The 19,420-nt window shown below is 44.1% G+C and overlaps 1 protein-coding gene and 1 long non-coding RNA gene across 4 annotated transcripts in view; both read right to left on the bottom strand.

The window, feature by feature from the left end:
* The window catches only part of LOC148149238 (immunoglobulin kappa light chain-like), a 417,092-nt gene that overhangs the window by 67,910 nt on the left and 329,762 nt on the right, over nucleotides 1-19,420 (bottom strand). The gene's annotated exons all lie outside the window — the stretch shown is intronic.
* LOC148149239 (uncharacterized) lies at nucleotides 3,466-16,558 on the bottom strand. Of its 3 annotated transcripts, none has more exons than XR_015758073.1 (4): nucleotides 16,434-16,558; nucleotides 15,341-15,457; nucleotides 8,556-8,792; nucleotides 3,502-3,555 (listed from the first exon to the last, which is right to left on the bottom strand). It is a non-coding gene; the product is annotated as an uncharacterized LOC148149239 (long non-coding RNA). The 3 variants fall into 3 exon arrangements; XR_015758072.1 differs by lacking the exon at nucleotides 3,502-3,555 and adding an exon at nucleotides 4,049-4,094; XR_015758071.1 differs by lacking the exon at nucleotides 8,556-8,792 and having other exon boundaries at nucleotides 3,466-3,555.

Below are 19,420 nucleotides of genomic sequence, written 5' to 3'. Positions count from 1 at the left end.
TTAAGAGTAAACGAGTAACTTGGGACAAAATAGGGTCCCTTAAAGATCAATGAGGCCATCGATGTGTAGAACTGCAGGATATTTGCTCAGACCCTAAACAAATTTTTCACTCCAAAGCTTACAGTGGACAAAGACTGGGGACCTCAGGGAACAAGAGTAATACGTTAGATCACAGTTGGAGAGCTCTGCAATTCCAGTCTCCATGCTATAGGAATGATGTTGTGAAACTTGAAATTTCTCAGAAAAGATTTACAATATGTTGCCAGGGTTGTTGCTGAATAAGCTGGAGTTATTTTCCCTGGAGTGTCGGAGACTGAGGGGTGACCGGGCAGAGCTTCATATAAATGTGAGGGGCATGGATTGGGTAAACATTCAAGGTCTTTTCCCAGGGGTTGGGGAGCCCAAAATAGAGGGCATAGGTTTAAGAGTAGAGGGCAAACGTTCAAAAAGGGACTGAAGTGACAGCCTTTCATGCACACGGTGATGTGTGTATGGAATGAGCTGAGAGAGAAAGTAACAGAGACTGATACTATGACAACATTTAAAAGGTATCTGGATGGGTATATGAATTCTAATGGTTTAGATGTACATGGGCCAAATGCTGGTAAATCTGGTCGATTTATTTAGATGTTCTTTCAGCATGGACGATTTGGACCGAAAGGTCTGCTTCTATGCTGTACACCTCTATGACTTGAAAAGAGTACATGTTATAGAAGAGGTGGTGCTGGAGGTTATTTAAAACACAAAGGCATGGAAAGCCCCAATACTTGGTTAAGTGTATCACAGAACATTGTGGGGTGCTAGGGAAGAAATTGTGGAGCCTCTAGCAAAGGTATTTGTACCATTGACAGTCATGTGCGATGTGCTGGAAGGCTGGAGGGTGGCATGGTGGGCAGTAAAGGTGGTTTGCTAAGATTACAAAGGGATCTTGATGAAATGGGTGAATGGGCTGAAAAACTGTCGATGGAATTCAATCTAAATAAATGCGAGGTAATGCGTTTGGCAAAACAAACAAGGGTAGAGCTTATACAATTAATGTTCGGGCCTCAGTTAGTGTTTTAGAGCAGAGGAACCTCCGGGTTCAAGTACATAATTATTGAAGTTTTGGATCACATGGTGGATAATTCAGTGCTTAGCATTCTTGACTATTGCTCAGTCTATTAAGTGGAGGATCTGGGACATCATGTTGAGATTGTACAGATATTGGTGAGACCTGTTCTGCAATATTCTGTCCAGTTCTGGTCACCCTGTTATAGGAAGGATATAATTAAGCTGCAGGGGGTTCAGAAGACATTTACCAGGACGTTGCTGGATATGGAAGGCTTGAGTTCTGAAAAATGGCTGGATAGGCTGAGTCTTTTTTCACTGGAGCCTGAAGGATGAGAAATGACGTTATGGAAGTTTGTGAAAAAAAATTAGGGATATGGATAGAGTTAATGGCAGTTGCCTTTTCCCCAGGAAGAGGGAGTCTCAAGTGGAGGGTCACATGTTTTAGGTTAGAAGAGGGATATCTTCAAAAAAAACAACATGCAGGGCAAATTGTTACACAGAGGGTAGTTTGAGTGCGGAATGAACTTCCTGAGCACGGGGTACAATTACAACATTTAAGAAACATTTGGGTAAGTCCATGAATAGGAATGGTTTGGAGGTATATGGGCCAGCAACATGCTGCTGGGTTGTGTTTAGTTTGAGATTATAGTTGGTATCAACCAAAGGGTCAGTTTCCGTGCTGTACAGCTCTGACAAAACTATGGTTTTGTTCCATTAATTAAGAAAGACTGCAATGGAAAGCCATGGAACTAAAGACCAATGAGCCCGATGTGAGTGGTGGGTAAGTTGTGGAAGTGATTCAGACAGGAGTTACATGCATTGGGTAAGGCAAGGATTGATGAAAGATAGTCAGCACGGTTTTGTGCATACAAAGTCAGGTCTCACCAACGTGATTGCTTTTGATGAAGTGGTGACCATACATTGTCTGCACTAACGTCAACAGGGCCTTTGACAGGATTTAGCATGAAATACTGGTTTGTAAGGTTAGATAACATGGGATCAGGGAAAGTCAGCCATCTGTACACAAAATTGGTTTGATAGTAGAAGACAGAGGGTGATGGGAGAGGGCTGTTGTTTAGACTGGAGGCCTGTGACCAGCGGTGTTCTATAAGGATCGGGGCTGGGTCCACTGATGTGCATCATCGACATAAATGGTTTGGTTGAGAATATAGGAGGCATTTTCCTAAATTTGTCGATGATCAAATTAATTTTGTAGTGGACAGTGAATATGGTAATTAAAGGGGATCTTGAACAACTGGGCCAGTGGACCACGGAATGAAAGATGTTGGATCAGGTGTTGGATTTTGTTAACACAAACCAGGGAGGACTAATACAGTTAATGGTCGGGCCCTGGGCAGTGTAGTTAAACAGAAAGAGACCAGTTACATTGTTCCTTGGAAGTGGCGTCACAGGGGGACAGGGTGGGGAATGCGGCATTTGGCACACTTGTCCTCATTGGTCAGAGTTGGAGATATTTGTAACATTGTCCTCCACATTTCCCTTGGGCAGAGCAGGCTACACGTTGACCTTATAAAGGTTTATCAAATCATGCGGGCCCCGAGTAAGGTGAATAGTCAAGGGTACATGAGTCCAACATTAGAGGCATAAACGTGAGGTGAGAGAGCAAGGATTTAAAGAGGGAGCTGAGGGGCAACATTATCCACAGAGGATGGTGCAGATATGGAATGAAATTCCAGGGGCACATGTGAGAAACAAGAACAGTTACAACATGGAAAAGAAATTCAGCAGGTACATGGAGAGGAGAAGGTTTTAACAGATATGGGACAAACGCACACAAACGTGACTCGATCTGTTTGGGAAAACTGGTTGGCATGGAATAATCGGGCAAGAGTCTGTTTCCGTGCTGCATGACTCTGTCTCTATTTATTGGAGGAGGAGACTACCAAGATAAACACTGAAGCATATAGAGCTATAGGGATGTTGGTCTGGAATACAGTGCATTTCAAATATGTGGAGGGACTATTGGGAAGGGAGGAGGTTACAGGGCGGGAATTGTTATACGAGTTACAAATTATTGAAGGCACTGATCCATGAGACATGCCATAGATACAGTGTTGGAGAGGGAACACAGAACAGAAAGATCCCAGGCAGCATTCCCACCCTCTCCTGAGAGGCCCACTTTTCCCTCTGTCGTACAGATGTTCACTAAGACAGCACAGGCCTGATTGGTAACTGGGAACTACCGATGTTGTCTCAGTACAAAGTAAGTTAAATTAGATGTGGTGATTGAGCCTGGGGTGTGTCTGTAGTGTGCTCCCCCTCCAGCACTGTACCTATGTCATGTCTTGTTGGCCGATTTTTGGAGCCCTCTTATTGCTCTATGCTCTGTGCACTGTGAGTGATCTTACCTCACTGCAGGATTTATTGAAGGCTCCAGTGTGCGTTTGTCCCATATCTCTCTGGCTGACCAACCATCTGCAATGTGGTGATGGACGAGACACCCAGCAGTTGGGAAGTCTACTGAGTTGGGAAATTCCTGCGTACCTGTAGGAGACGGAGAAATAGACAGAATGGGAAATTAGACTGATGCAGTGAGCCTTACATATGGAGAATGGCACTGAGTTCCACAAAGATCTGGAAAATCCCAAGCTCCATCCCTGGCCTGTGCTGCCTTGTCTCTCTGGAATGGAGAGTTATGTTGGCTCAGGATCTGAAGTAGCTGCAAGAGCTCTGTGCCTCTGCACTTCAACGCGTCAGCAGGGAGACCGTCTGCTCCAGCAGCCTTGTTGTTCTTGAGCTGGCGGACAGCCTTCTCAACTTCGTGTGGGACTGGGCATTGCTGAGCCTGTGGTGTATAGTATGCTGTGGGATACTTTCACGGACGCTCGGATCGATGACAGAGCCCTGTTTGAGGAAGCCTCTGAAGTGCTCCCCCAGCGTAGATTAATTGTTTCTTTGTCTTTGATCAGAGTCACTCCGTCCTTGGCCAGCAGTGGGGTGGGGCCTGGGGGTTTTGGGTGATAAGGTGGAATTCAAATAGATTATGAAGTTTCACAGTGACCACTCCAAGTCTAGCCAACAGTCTGAAATTGAAACAAAACAAGTTACATGGGAATGAGAGGAGAACAGGGAAAACAGATCGAAATATATGGCTCTAAATCAACAGCAAGAAAATATTTTGCAGAAAGAATATTTGGGGACTCATCAACTGAGGTAGTATAGGCTGAGTTTAGAAACAGGAAAGGAGAGGTCACCCTGTTGGGAGTTTTCTACAGGCCTCCGAATAGTTGCAGTTTTGTAGAGGAAAGGATAGCAGAGATGATTCTCGATATGAATGAGAGAGACAGGGTAGTTGTCATATGGACTTCAACTTTCCAAATATTGACTAGGAACACTAGTGTACGAGTACTATAGATGGGACAGTTTTTGTCCAGTGTGTGCAGGAGGGCTTCCTGACTCAGTTTGTAGACAGGCCAACAAGGGGCGAAGCCACATTAGATTTGGTACTGGGTAATGAACTCAGCCAGGTGTTAGACTTGGAAGTAGGTGAGCACTTTGGTGACAGCGATCACAATTATGTTATATTTATTTTAGTGATAGAAAGGGATAGGTGCATACCACTGGGCAAGAGTTACAGCTGGGGGAAAGGCAATTATGATTCGATTAGGCAAGATTTAGGAAGCATAGAATGGGGAAGGAAACTGCAGGGGATGGGCACATTAGAAATGTGGAGCTTATTCAAGGAAAAACTCCTGTGTGTCCAAGATAAGTATGTACCTGTCAGGCAGGGAGGAAGCTGTAGAGCGCGGGAGCCGTGGTTTATGAAGGAAGTGGAATCTCAGGTAAAGAGGAAGAAGAAGGCTTATGTTAGGATGAGATGTGAAGGCTCAGTTAGGGCGCTTGAGGGTGACAAGGTAGCCAGGAAATACCTAAAGAGAAAGCTCAGAAGAGCCAGGAAGAGACATGAGAAGTTGTTGGCGGATAGGATCAGGGTAAACCCTAAGGCTTTCTATAGGTATTTAAGGAATAAAAGAATGACGAGAGCAAGATTAGGGCCAATCAAGAATTGTAGTGGGAAGTTGTGTGTAGTCAGAGGGGACAGGGGAAGCACGAAATGAATATTTTTCAACAGTATTCACTCTAGAAAACGACAATGTTGTCGAGGAGAATACGGAGATACTGGCTACTAGACTAGGTGGGATTGAGCTTCACAAGGAAGAGGTAATAGAAATCCTGCAGTGTGTGAAAATGGACAAGTCTCTTGGGCCGGATGGGATTTATCCTAGGATCGTCTGGGAAGTCGGAGGAGATTGTCGAGCCTTTGGCATTGATCATTAAATCATCATTGTCTAAAGGATTAGTGCCAGAAGACTAGAGGATAGCAAATGTGTTTCTCCTGTTCAAGAAGGGGAGTAGAGACAACTCTGGTAATTATAGACCAGTGAGCCTTACTTCAGTTGTTGGTAAAGTGTTGGAAAAGGTTCCAAGAGATAGGACTTATCATCATCTAAAAAAGAATAAATTGATTAGGGATAGTCAGCACAGTTTTGTGAAGGGTAGGTCGTGCCTCACAAACCTTATTGAGTTCTTTGAGAAGGTGACTAAACAGGTAGATGAGAGTAAACTGGTTGATGTGGTGCATATGATTTTCAGCAAGGCATTCGACAAGGCATTCCCCAAAGTAGGCTATTGTACAAAATGCGGAGGAATGGGATTGCGGGAGATATAGCAATTTGGATCAGTAATTGGCTTGCTGAAAGAAGACAGAAGATGGTGGTTGATGTGAAATGTTCATCCTGGAGTGCAGTTGCCAAAGGTGTATCGCAAGGGTCGGTGTTGGGTCCACTGCTGTTCGTCATTTTTATAAACGACCTGGATGAGGGCATAGAAGGGTGGGTTAGTAAATTTGAAGACGACATTAAATTCGGTGGAGTTGTGGATAGTGACGAAGGATGTTGTAGGTTAAAGAAAGACATAGATAAGCTGCAGAGTTGGGCTGAGACGTGGCAAATTGAGTTTAATGCAGACAAGTGTGAGGTGATTCACTTTGATCGGAGGAACCGGAATGCAAAGTACTTGGTTAATGGTAAGATTCTTGGTAGTGTAGATGAGCAGAGAGATCTCGGTGTCCAGGTACATAGATCTGTGAAAGTTGCCACCAAGGTTGAAAGGGTTGTGAAGAAGGCATGCAGTGTTTTAGCTTTTATTAACTGAGGGATCGAGTTCCAGAACCATGAGGTCAGGCTGCAGCTGCACAAAACCCTGATGTGGCCTTTCTTGGAATATTGTGTACAGTTCTGGTCACCGCATTATAAGGAGGATGTGGAAGCTTTGGAAAGGGTGCAGAGGAGATTTACTAGGATGTTGCTTGGTATGGAGGGAAGATCTTATGAGGAAAGGCTGTTTTCGTTAGAGAGAAGAAGGTTGAAAGGTGACTTATTCGACACATATAAGATAATCAGAGGGTTAGATGAGGTGGACAGGGAGAGCCTTTTTCCAAGTATGGTGACGGTGAGCATGAGGGGGCATAGCTTTAAATTGAGGGATGATAGATATAGGACAAATGTCAGAAGTAGTTTCTTTACTCAGAGAGTAGTAAGGGTATGGAATGTTTTGCCTGCAACAGTAGTAGATTCACGAATTTTAAGTACATTTAAGTCGTCATTGGACGAGCATATGGACATACATGGAGTAGTGAGAGTTAGATGGGCTTCAGATTGGTATGACAGGTCGGCGCAACATCGAGAGCCGCTGTAATGTTCCATGTAAAAGGATATTCCATTGGCACAGACAAACTTTGGCAAGAAAGATCAATCAACGACCAATACCTCAGGTCTTTAAGGATTATATTAGAATAAAACAGGCTTCAAAGACAGTCAGTAAAAGCTAACAATTCTGAAGGCAGAGTGTCTCAGAAACTGACAAAAGATATTTCAAAATGTTGAGGCAGTGTTAAAGGGAGAGCAAGGGTTATCCTAGTAAGAGGTATGTTGTAGGAAGGGGAAACATTATTGGGCTTTAATGAGATAATAATGGAGACTTGAATGTACTGGAAGTGCTGGCAGACACCTGAAGTGTGATACGTGCCTCAATAACAATAAAAAGCCGATATGGATTATTGTGGCAGGAGGGGTTCAGAGTTAGGAAGATAAATATGTGCTGGAGTTGGTTCAAGAGATATGGAAGGTTATGGGACAGGGAAATAATTTCAAATACAGAGCAAGTTGTAGAACACAAAACAGTTTATAGAGATAGAAAAAGTGTCACTGGGGTTCGACTAGACATTAACAGGGCTGGAGGGGATACAGGAGGTTCTATATTGGCAGAAGCTTGAGGAACAGCAGGACATCTGGGCCGAAAGGCAGTTACAGACATTAGGAATGCTTTAGGGATTGGAGAAAGATACAGCAATAACGGAGGGTTCTTCTGCTTGAGGAAGAGATGCCAACGCATACACACAGAACTGAACACTCATACCACCACACACACACAAACATTCACAATCTGTAGGATAAAAATCAGCTCCACGCTGGTGTCAAGTTGTGAAGTAGGGAGGGAAGTATGTCCTTTTATTGATGCATTCATGGCATGTGGGTGTCAATGGCTGCACCAGCTTTCATTACCCATTGCTAATTGCAAGAGGGCAGCTCAGAGTCACAATGTTGTTGTTGGTTTGGAAACACATCTCAGCCAAACAGAGTTAGAATGTCAGATGTCCTTCCCTTCAGTGTATAAGTGGACCAGATGAGGTTTTCCTGATGATCATCAATGCTTTTATGATCATCATTAAATGGTAATAAATGGTCTCACCAATGTCCTGTGCAGTCACTATATGGTGTCCCAACTCTTTCCCCCAAGCTCTGACCAATGAAGGTAAATGGAGCCACATGCCTTCTTCCCCACCCTTTCTACCTGTGATACCACATTCAAGCAACGGTTCTCCTGTACCCATCTGTCTCTCTTTGAAAATACTACACAGGGCTCCACAATTAACTGTTTACAACATACTCCATTTCCCCTGACTAAAATTCAACTCCTTGCATTTAACTAAGTTAAACTCCATCTGCTGCTCCTCAGCTCACTGACCCATCTGATCAACATCCCATGGTAATCCAAGACAATCTTCTTCACTGTACAGTCTGTCACCAATTTTAGAGTCACCCATAAATGTACGAACTATATTCTCCTCTAAATCGTTTATATAAATGTAGGAAAACAGTCGATCCAGCACCAATCATTGCCACGCACTACTGGTCACAAGCTCCATTCAGAACAACAAATCCCTACCACCACTCTCTGTCTCCTACTATCAAGCCAAGTTTGTATCCATTAGTGCAGCTCTCCCAGTCGACCATGCAGAACATTGTCAAAGACATTGTTAGAGACAACATCTACCACACTTCCTCCTGTCCACTTCCTCAAAAACTCAATCAAGTTTGTGGGATTTCATTTCTCACACATAAACCCATTCTGACTATCCATAATCCACCATTGCTTTTTAAAATACATGAAGATTTTCAAATCTGTTCCAACAATTCACATACCATTGATGTCTGTCTCAGTGGTCTGTAGACTTCTGGCTTTTCGTTGCAGCCCTGAACTGATGGAACAGCATTAGCCACTCCCCGGTCTTTCAGCACTTCACCATGGCTGTTGATGACACAAATATCTCTGCAAAGCGTCCTGCAATCTCTTCCCTAGCTTCTCACAGAATCCGAAAAGCCACAAGGTGTTTTATGACAATAGTCAGAGTAAGAGGATTCCCAAATAAGCAGTGGGGCCTGTTAGAAATCAAACGAACATCAGTGCATGGAGCCAGAGGAAGTAGGTGAGGTCTTCAATGAATATTTCCCATCTACATTCACACAGAAGAAAGACATCGTAGCCAGGGATTTCAGTTAGGATGCTAAAGTGCGAGAACATGTTAAGATCAATAAGGAGGAGGTATTAATGTTTTCACAGGCATAAATGTGAAGAAATCCCCAGTGCCAATGAAATGTATCCCAGGGTGCCATGAGGGGCAAGAGAGGAAATTGCTGGGCCCTGGAGGATGTATTTAATGCTTTGCTGGCCACGGGTGAAGTGCCGAATGACTGGAGGATCGCTAATGTGGTTCCTTTGTTCAAGAAGGGCAGCAGGGATAGGCCAGGCAATTACAGAGCAGATAGTCTGACAGTAGGGGGAAGGAAATTATTGGAACAATTCTGAGGGACAGGATGGATCAACATTCGAAAAGACAGTAATTGATTATGGATAGGCATTACAAATTAGGTAGAGGGAGATCCTGTCAGATGGATTCAGCGGAGTTGGGAAGTCTATTGAGTCAGGAACTTCCTAAATATCTACAGGAGACAGAGAAATAGACAGACTCTGAAATTAGGGTGATGGAAACACGTGCAGGATGGTAATAATTGCCATACTGACCTGGAAATCCACAGTCAACACCCCTGGCCTGTGCTGCTGCATCTCTCGGGACTGGATGATTCTATTGCCTCAGGATCTGGAGTAGCTGCAAGAGTGAGACGCTTACAGAGGCAGCAATTAGACCCTCACAGTGAGGGATGCCACATGGGGAGATACTGAGTGATATCAGCAGTGTGCAGGAAGATTTCAGGATCAAGGAGGAAGGGTTTTGATTCATGGTGCCGCTGGTGTCAGTGCTGAGGGATTCGAAACCTATGAGAAGGTGACGTGATGGCCTGGTTGTATTAGCACTGTGCTATATATCCAGAATCTCAGCCAATGGTCAAAACCAATCATTGTAAATAGGTGAATGCATGTGTGCTGTGGGGACTGGAGTAGGTTACTGTGATATCATGTGTTGTCGAGGCTGGAGGGAGGTACACAGATGTGGATGTTGGTAAGGACTGAAGAATGTTAAAGACAGGGTGGGCTGTAGGTTCTGGACAAGATGATAGAGATAAGGATTTATGGAGCTTTTTTGAGCACAGAAACTATAACTGTTAGCTTCAAAGACATTATGGAAAACAGATAAGGATTTTGCAGAAGCTAACTATCTAAACTTGGGGAGGCTATTTATCATTAGATTATCACTGTCACTCGACGTTATTATCATTAGACTGGCAAGTCCAGACTGCAAGGAACTACACTTATTAGAGTCTCTATATGGAACATGGGAGATGTAGAATATGATGCATTAAGATGTCAGAGCCAATGTGTTTTGCGAGGAGTGACCAGCTAAGGCAGCACATCTAGCGAATCCTGATCAAGCGATATTGTGAGTTTGATAAAGAAAATACAGTGAAATAAAAAGAGATGAAAAGTTTCAAAAATATACAGAGTGCGGGAGGGGTGGGGGGCTTAAAACTGAAAGCCAAACAACGGTCACAAAATATCCTTAGCAGATAATGTTAAGGAAAAGCCAGAAGGTATTTAATAAATACAGTTAGACAAAGAGGATTCCCAACTAAGCAGTGGGGCCTGTTAGAAAGCAAAGGGACAATTTGTGCATGGGACCAGAGAAAGAAGTTAAGGTCTTCAATGAATACTTCCCATCTGTATTTCCACATGAGCAAGGCATTGTACTCGGGGATGGTGAGGTTCTAGAACATATTAAGATCAATGAGGAGGATACGTTAAATGGAGCAGGCAAAAAAGGTGGAGAAATTCCCAGTAACAATAAAATATATCCCAGACTGCTATGGGAGGTAAGGGAGGAGATTGCTGGGGACATGGTGGATATATTTAATACTTTGCTGGCCACAGGTGAAGGGCCGAATGACTGGAAGACAGGTAATGTGATTCCTTTGTTCAAGAATGGCAGCAGGGATAGGCCATGTAATTACAGAGCAGGTAGTCTGACAGCAGGGGGAGGGAAATTATTGGGAACAATTCTGAGGGACACGATGAATCAACATTCGAAAGGACAGGAATACATAAGGGATTGTCTGTATGGATTTGGTTGAGGACTGTCTTCTGAAATTGATGGGGCCAGTGCAGATGATGTGGTTTACATGGAGTTCATTAATGTCTTTGACAAGGTCCCTCATGGAAGGCTGGTCCAAAATGGAAAAGCCCATGGGATACAAGGCAAGTAGATAAATTGGATCCACAATTGGTGGAGGGTTGTTTTTGTGATTGGAAACCTTTACCCAGCGTGTGTTCCACAGGGATCTGTGCAGGAATCATTGCTGGTTATTATGTATATTAATATCTCGGATGTGAAAGATAAAGGTATCATTAGTAGGTTTGCAGATGACATGAAAGGGGAGGGTGTTGTCCACAGTGAGGAGGATGGTCTCAGGCTGCAATCTGATATCGATCAGATGATAAACTGAGAAGAGTAATTGCAGATGGAGTTTACTTCTGATCACTGTGAAATAATGCACTGTGGGAAGTCTAATAAGGGAACGATATATATCATGAATGCTAGGTACTCCTGGAGTACTGAGGAACACAGGGACTTTGGTGGACAAGTTCCTGGATGTCTGAAGGTGTCAACACAGAGAGACAGGGGGGAGAAGACACCTGAACTGGGAGCGGGAGGGGGACCCATATCCTGGTGGGAAGAGTTGCTGGAGCTGCTCGAGAGAATTTAAACTCGTCTGGCAGGGGTGTGACCCCAAACAGTCGGAAGGCCAGAAAGAAGTTTGAGGCTGGTGCAGATATTCAAGAAAGAAATATAAGTAGACATTGCAGACAAGAATACAGAAGACAATGAGGGAAAATTGATGAATTAGACTGCAATTGTTTAAATGCAAAGGGCCGGACAGATAAGGCAGATGAATCCAGAACATGGAGGTAACATGGGACTGGGATACCATAGGTATTACAGAGACACAGCTGAGGGAGCGTTCAGGACTGTCAGCTCAATGTTCCAGCGGACAGATGCTACAGGAAGGATAGAACAGGGGTCAAAAGAGGAGGAGAGCTGGTATTTTTCATTGGGGGAAACATCTCAGTAGTACCTAGAGAGAGTATTCATGCAGGATCGCCCAGTTAAGCGATATTAGTGGAACTGAGAAATAAAAATTGGTCATCAGTTTGCTACGATTGTACTACAGCGATAGGCAATGGGAAATGGAGGAGCAAATATGTCAGGAGATCTCAGATATCTGTTAGAGTAATAGGGTTGTAACGGTAGGGGGTTTTAACCTTTCCAAACCTGGACTGGGATTGCTACAGTGTTAAGCGTTTGGATGGAAGGAATTTGTTAAGTGAGTTCCAGAAACTCCCAGTCATATGTAAAAGTCCCAATGGAGAATGGGACTAAACCTGACCTCCCCTTGGGAAACAAGGTCGGGAATGGGACTGAGGTGTTACTGGGGGGGCACTGTGGAAAGTCACCACATTTGTATCAGTGTGAAAATAGCGATGAAAAAGGACAGGCCTGGTCCACAAGTTCAAGTTATACAATGGAGCAAGATAGTATTAGACAGGTATTTTTAAAGTAGATATGGGGAGGCTATTTGCAGGTAAAGGGAAGTCTGGAAAGTAGGAATATATGAAAACCGAGATAAAAGGAGCGTTCAGCACCAGTATGTTCCTGTTAGTGTGCAGCTCAATGCTGACATAATTAGGAAACACTGGCTCTAGTCAAGAAAAAAGGGGCACATAACTGGCTGACTCGAGTGAATCCCTTCAGGAGGATCGGGGTTGTCGAAATACACTGAGAATGAAAAACAGGAATGCAAAAAGGGGACATCAGATAGCTTTGGCAGAGAAAGTTAAGGAGAATCCAAAGAGATTCTGCAAGTGTATTAAGAATAAAAGAAGAGCTAGGGACAAAACCGGTACCCTAAATGATTAATGAAGCCAACGAAGTGTGAAACTACAAGATCCGAAACAAATATTTCACTTTGGAACTTACTGTGGAGAAAGACTGGGACCCTAAACAGTGCTTGGCCTGACTACTATTGGAATACTGTGTGCAATTCTGGTCTCAATGCCACAGGAAGACTACTGTGGAACATGAAAGGGTTAAAAAAAATGAACAAGGATGTTGCCAGGGTTGGAAGGTTTGCGCTACAGGGAAAAGCTGAATAGGCTGGGGCTGTTTTCACTTGAATATGGGAGGCTGAGGAGTTAACTGATAAAAAGGTGTTTAAAACCATAATGGTCATCGATACAGTCAATAGACAAGGTCTTTTCCTCAGGCTTGGGATTCCCAAAAGACAGGGCATAGCTTTAAAGTGCGAGGGAAACTTTTTAAAGGGATCTAAAAGACAACGGGTTCCTGCAGAGTGTATGGAATAAACTGCCAGAGGAAATAGTGGAGGGTGATAGAAATACATTTAAAAGGCATGTGGATGTATATATGAATAGGAATAATTTAGAGGAATATTGGCAAAATTCTGGCAAATGTGACTAGATACGTCATGCAGGAGTTGTTCCGAAGGATCTGTTTCCGTGCCATACATCTCGATGACTCAATGTCTTGAAATGAGTCCACATTATAGAAGAGGAGGTGCTGGAGGTTTTAATACACAAAGGTAGATAAATCCCCAAGACCCAATCAAATGTATCTCTGGACACTGTGGGAAGCTGCTGAAGAAATTGTAGGGCCCCTCGCAGAGATATTTGTACCATAGGAAAGGTTTGAAGGGATATGATCCAGGAACAGGCAGGTGGGATGAGATCAGTTTTAGAGTATGTTTAGCACTAACCAAACAGTGCGGTATGACTGTCTGACTATGATTATATAGTTGTCTCATTAAGGAAGGATGCAAGAGAAAGCCAGGGGTGCACAGACTGATGAGCCAGACATCAGGGTGGGTCAGTTGGAGGTCATTCTGAGAGGTATGACTTACATGTAATGGGAAAGATAAGGACTGATTACAGACAGCCAGCATGGCTTTGCGCGTGAGAAAACATGCTTCACAAACTTAAATGGAGTTTGTTCAAGATGTGACTAAGAAGATAGACAAAGGCAGAGCAACAGAAGTTGTTTCTGGCTTTAGCAAACCCTTGGTCAGGGTGTAGCATGATACATTGGTCAGTAAGGGTAGAGCTCACCAACTGTATACACAATGGGATGACAGTGGGAGACAGAGGGTGGTGGGAGAGGATTGCTGTTCAGACTGGAGGCCTCTGACCAGCAGTATGTTTTCAGGATTGGTGCACCATTTACATAAGCAATCTGAGTGAAAATATAGCAGTCCCTGTTAGTATATTTGCGGATACCAAGATTAGTGGATAAGTGGGCAGGGAATATAGTTAACAAAGGGGATGTTAATCAACTGGGCCAGTGGGCCAAGGAATGAAAGATAGAATTTAATTCAGGTGTTGGATTTAGTTAAGAAAAACCAGGGAGGACTAACACAGTTAATGTTCGGGCCCTGGACAGTGTTGTCAAACAAAGAGAGACCAAGGAGTGCAGTTACAGTGGTAGTTGGAAGTGGCACCACAAGTGGACAGAGTTGGGAAAGCAGCATTTGGCACATTTGTCTTCATTGGTCAGAGCATTGAGTACATGAGTTGGAGATATTTGTAACATTGTCGTCAATATTTCTCCTGGGCAGAGGAGGCCACGGGGTGACCTTATAAAGGTTTATGAAACCATGTAGGGCCTAAGTAAGGTGAATAGCCAAGGGTAGGTGAGTCCAAAGCTATAGGCAAAAAAGTGAGGTGACAGAGCAAGTATTTAAAGAGGGAGCTGAGGGCAACATTTTCCACTGAGGATCATGCATAGATGGAATGGACTACCAGAGGAAATGGCAAAAACAAGTACAATTACAACATGGAAACTATACTTGGGCAGGTGCATGGAGAGGAGAAGATTTGAAGGGATATGGGCCAACAGAGGCAAATGCGACTCATTCCATTTCGGAAACCTCGGCCAAAGAGTCATGCAGCACAGAAACAGGCCCTGTATCTCCAGTTGTTGGAGGAGGAGACTATCGAGACAAGGGATATTGGAGAGACTGAAGCAAGTTACAGCGATATGAATGGTCAACTGGACTGGAGGTTTTAAATATGTGAAATAATTGGTGAGGGGGAGGAGAAGATAGATATCGGAACTGTTATAGGAGTTAGAATGATTGAAGACACTGGTCCACAAGACAAGCCATAGAAGCAGTGTTGGAGAGGGAATATGGAACAGAAAGATCCCAGGAAGCATTACCACCCTCTCGTGGGAGGCCTGCTTTCCCCTCTGTTGTCCTGATGCTCACCAATACAGCACACACCTGGAGAGCAAACTGGGAACTCTTGATGCTGTCTCAGTACAAAACAAAACTTAAAGTAAAAGTGGTGACTGAGCCTGGGGTATATCTGTACTGTACTCACCCTCCATATCTATATCTATTTCATGTCTTGTTAGCTGATGTTTGGAGCCCTCTCATTGCTCTCTGCATTGGAATGATCTTACCTGGCGGCAGAATGTATTGAAAGCTCCCGACCTCCCTGACCTTTGTCTCTCTGATTGACCAACCATCTTCCCAACCAGCAGTTGGCAAGTATACTGAGTCAGGAACTCCATGGGTACCTGTAGAAGACACAGAAATAGGCAGAATGGCAAATGAGACTGATGCTGTGAGGGTTATACATGTAGAATGGCATTGAGCCCCACAGGAAAATCCCAGTCTCTAATCCTGGCCCGTGCTGCCTCATCTCTCTGGAGTGGAGAATTCTGTTGGCTCAGGGTCTGGAGTAGCTGCAAGCGTGAGAGACGCTGACAGAAGCAGCAATTAGAACCACACAGTGAGGGATACCACATGCAGAGATACTGAGTGATATCACCAGAGTGCAGGATCAAACAATTGTGCACGATAAAAGGGTTTTGATTCATGTTGCACTGGAATGCGCAGCCTGTGAGCAGGTGAAGTGATGGCCTAGTGGCATTACTGTGAGACAATTTATCCAGAAACTCAACAAATGTTCTGTGGACACAGGTTCAAATCCCACCATTGCAAATGTTTGGATGTGAATTAAATGCTTCAAAAAAGATGTAATTAAAATCCTGTAAGTGAGTATTAAACAATTGCTGATGTAAATAAATATCCATAGAGTGCATTCAAGACTTTATAATCTAAGATGGGACTGGGACATCACAGGTATTACAGAACAACCGCTGAGGGAGGCACAGGACAGGACAGGCAGCTCAATGTTCCAGGGGACAGATGCAGCAGGAATGACAAAATGGGAACTGAGAGAGGAGAGCTGGTGGTTCTGACTGGGTGAAACATCACAGCAGGACTGAGAGAGGATATTCCTGCAGGATCGCCCAGTGATGCTGTGTTCGAGGAATTAATCAATAACAATGGGTCTTCCCTTTCCTCTGATTGTTCTACAGATCCCGATAGCCCCGCCCTCCGGCACATTGACCTTCTCAAGATGGCGGCCCTGAGGCCCACTCTCTCTCTTCCCTCAAACAAATGGCGGCCGTGACCCAGGGCCGCTTCCCTGATCAGAGACCGCCACCTTTTTACCCGGGCCTGGAGGGTCTTTTTCGTTCCTTTTACCTTTTTTCGGGACTTGTGAATTCTTTCCGCTCCTTTCTCCGAGCGAGGCTCCCTCACACCGGTTCTGAGCGCCGCTCTCTGAAACCGATCGCAGCCGGGGAAAGCATCTCAATGTCTCGCTCTCTTCCCGTGCTGACCAATGTGACACTGCGCATGCTCTGCATAGAAACCAAACTGCGCGTGCGTATGAGGTGACCGGTGAGTTTATAGAGAATATTCATATTTGCACAGAATCATGGGTGAAATATTAGACATTAACAATTGGTCTAGGAGAAAGTGAAGACTGCAGATGTTAGAGGTAAGAGCTGAGAAATGTGTTGCTGGAAAGGCGCAGCAGGTCAGGCAGCATTCAAGGAGCAGGAGAATTGACGTTTCGGGCATAAGTTTATGCCCGGCCGCTGCTCAGTCCTCCTGCTCTGCCCCTTCCTCCTGCAGAGTTGATTGAGGCGCTACACAGTCGCGAAGCACAAGAAACATTAAGGGACAAGGGTAGTTAGAGTCGATGCCTTGTGATGCGGTGAAAATATGCCGAATTTTGGACCGAGAGGCCTGTGTTCAATTCACAGCGTGTGCAGGTGTGTGTACTAACAACTTTAAACAGGTTCATTAGAAAAAACAAAGGAAGTCAGGAACTGAGTCAAAACAATAGAAAATGTATGCAATGTGGCGGGGCTCTCAATGCTCAGATGATTTTAGTCTTTACCAAGTGTTTCAGGGCCTCAGTGGGTCCCAGTACAGACTTTTCCACTCTAATAGTGCACAGCCAGAAACCACGATTGTGAGGCAAACTGTTGTGGTGGGATATAGAGGCGCTTTTCTGGAATTCCCTCTGTTTTGTAGGTGAAAATATGTAAGAAGATGAAGGGTTTTGTTTCGAGTTATCTGTTCCCCTCCTGTTGCAGCATCTCATTATTGCCCTGACTCTACCTTTTCATGCTCCTCGAATGCTGCCTGACCTGCTGTGCTTTTCCAGCACCACTCTGATCTAAAGTTTGTTTTCCAGCATCTGCAGTCCTCACTTTTGCTGAGTCTACCTCGTACATGTTTGGTAGTGATCAGTGACATTTCGTAACCCCACAATACAAGATCAATCACTCTGTTTAAGACAGCAGAAATCCCTTGCAGCACTATAGTCATGGAGCAATACAGCGCAGAACAGGCCATTCGGCTGTTCTCAGCTCATACCCCTACACTATCCCCAAATCACCCATGTGCTTATCTAAGGATTCTTTAAATCTCCCTAATTTGGCTGAATTGACTACATAAGCAGGTAGTTCATTCTACGCCCTTACCACTCTCTGAGTAAACAACCTGCCTCTGGCACCTCTCTTAAATCTACCACTCCTCAATTTGTAGTTATGCCCTCTTGTACACACTGACGTAATCATCCTAGGACAAAGACTTTCACTGTCTACCCTACCTAATCCTCTGATCATCTTGTATGTCTCTATCAAATCCCCTCTAGCCTTCTTCCTGCCAATGAGAAGAGGTTCAAGTCTCTCAGCCTTTCCTCATATGACCTTCCCTCCAGACCAGGCAACATCCTGGTAAATCTCCTCTGCACCTTTTCCAATGCTTCCTCATAATTCCCAAAATATGGGCACCAGAACTGCACACAATATTCTAAGTGTGGCCGCATGAGCGTTTTGTATAGTTGCAGCATGATATTGCGGCTTCGGAACTCAATCCCTCTACGAATGAAACCTAATACACCATACGCCTTCTTGTCAGCACTAACAACTTGATGGCAACTTTCAGGGATCTATGTACATGGACTCCAAGTTCCCTCTGCACACCCACAAAACCAAGAATCTTTCCATTGACCCAGTACCCTGCCATCCTGTTATTCTTCCTAAAGTGCATCCCCTCACATTTATCTGCATTGAACTCCATTTGCCACCTCCTCAGCCCAATTCTGCAGTTTATCCAAGTCCCCCTGCAACATTTTTCCACACTGTACACTACTCCACTGACTTTAGTGTCGTCTGCAAATTTACTAATCCATCCACCTATGCCTGCAACTAAGTCATTTATAAAAATGACAAACAGCAGTCATCCCAAAACAGACCCTTGTGGCGCACCATGAGCAACCAGACTCCAGGCTGAATATTTTCCATCAACCACCACTCGCTGCCTTCTTTTAGAAAGCCGGTTTCTAATCCAAACTGCTAAATCACCCTCATTTCCATGCCTCTGCATTTTTTCCAACAGCCTACCATGTGGAACCTTATCAGAGGCTTTACTGAAGTCCATGTATACCACGTCAAATACCCTACATGCTTGGTTTACATGCTTGGTCACCTTCTCAAAAATCTCAATGATGTTTGTGAGACACGACCTGCCCTTGACGAAACCATGTTGACAATCTCAAATTAAATTGTTGTTTGCTAGATGATTATAAATCTGATCGCTTACAATCCTTTCCAAAACCTTTCCTACAACAGAAGTGATGCTCACTGGTCTATAATTACCTGAGCCACCTCTACTTCCCTTCTTGAACAAGGAAACAACACGTGTAATCCTCCAGTCCTTTGGTACCAAACTTGGAGACAATGACAACTCGAATATCAAAGCCAAAGGCTCTGCTATCTCCTCCCTAGCTTCTCAGAGAATATTCGGATAAATCCCATCCGTCCCAGGAGACTTGTCAACTTTCACTCCTTCGAGAACTCCTGTTCATAACTAACCTCGATCCTTTCTAGTCAAATATCTTGTATCTTTCTTCTCCTCTACAATATTCTCCTTTTCCTGAGTGAAAACCGATTAGAACTGTTCATTTAGTACCTCTACAATTTCCAAAGGGTCCACACTCAACTTCCCACTTCTGTCTTTGATTAGCCCTATTTCTACCTGTGGTGTAAAATTCCAAGCAGTGGAATGTGGTGAAACGGTTAAAAATTATGTCCCAATACATGTGTGAATCTAACCAGAATGGAGGTGTTGCTTAGTCCCGTGTGAATCTTCTTATCTGTATGTAACCAGAATGG

Source organism: Chiloscyllium plagiosum, unplaced genomic scaffold, assembly GCF_037043375.1.
Source record: "Chiloscyllium plagiosum isolate Xiang-an unplaced genomic scaffold, Cpla_swu_hap1 HiC_scaffold_9, whole genome shotgun sequence".
NCBI lineage: Eukaryota > Metazoa > Chordata > Chondrichthyes > Orectolobiformes > Hemiscylliidae > Chiloscyllium > Chiloscyllium plagiosum.
Note: the sequence above shows the minus strand (reverse complement) of the source record. Positions and strands in the feature narration are given on the sequence as shown.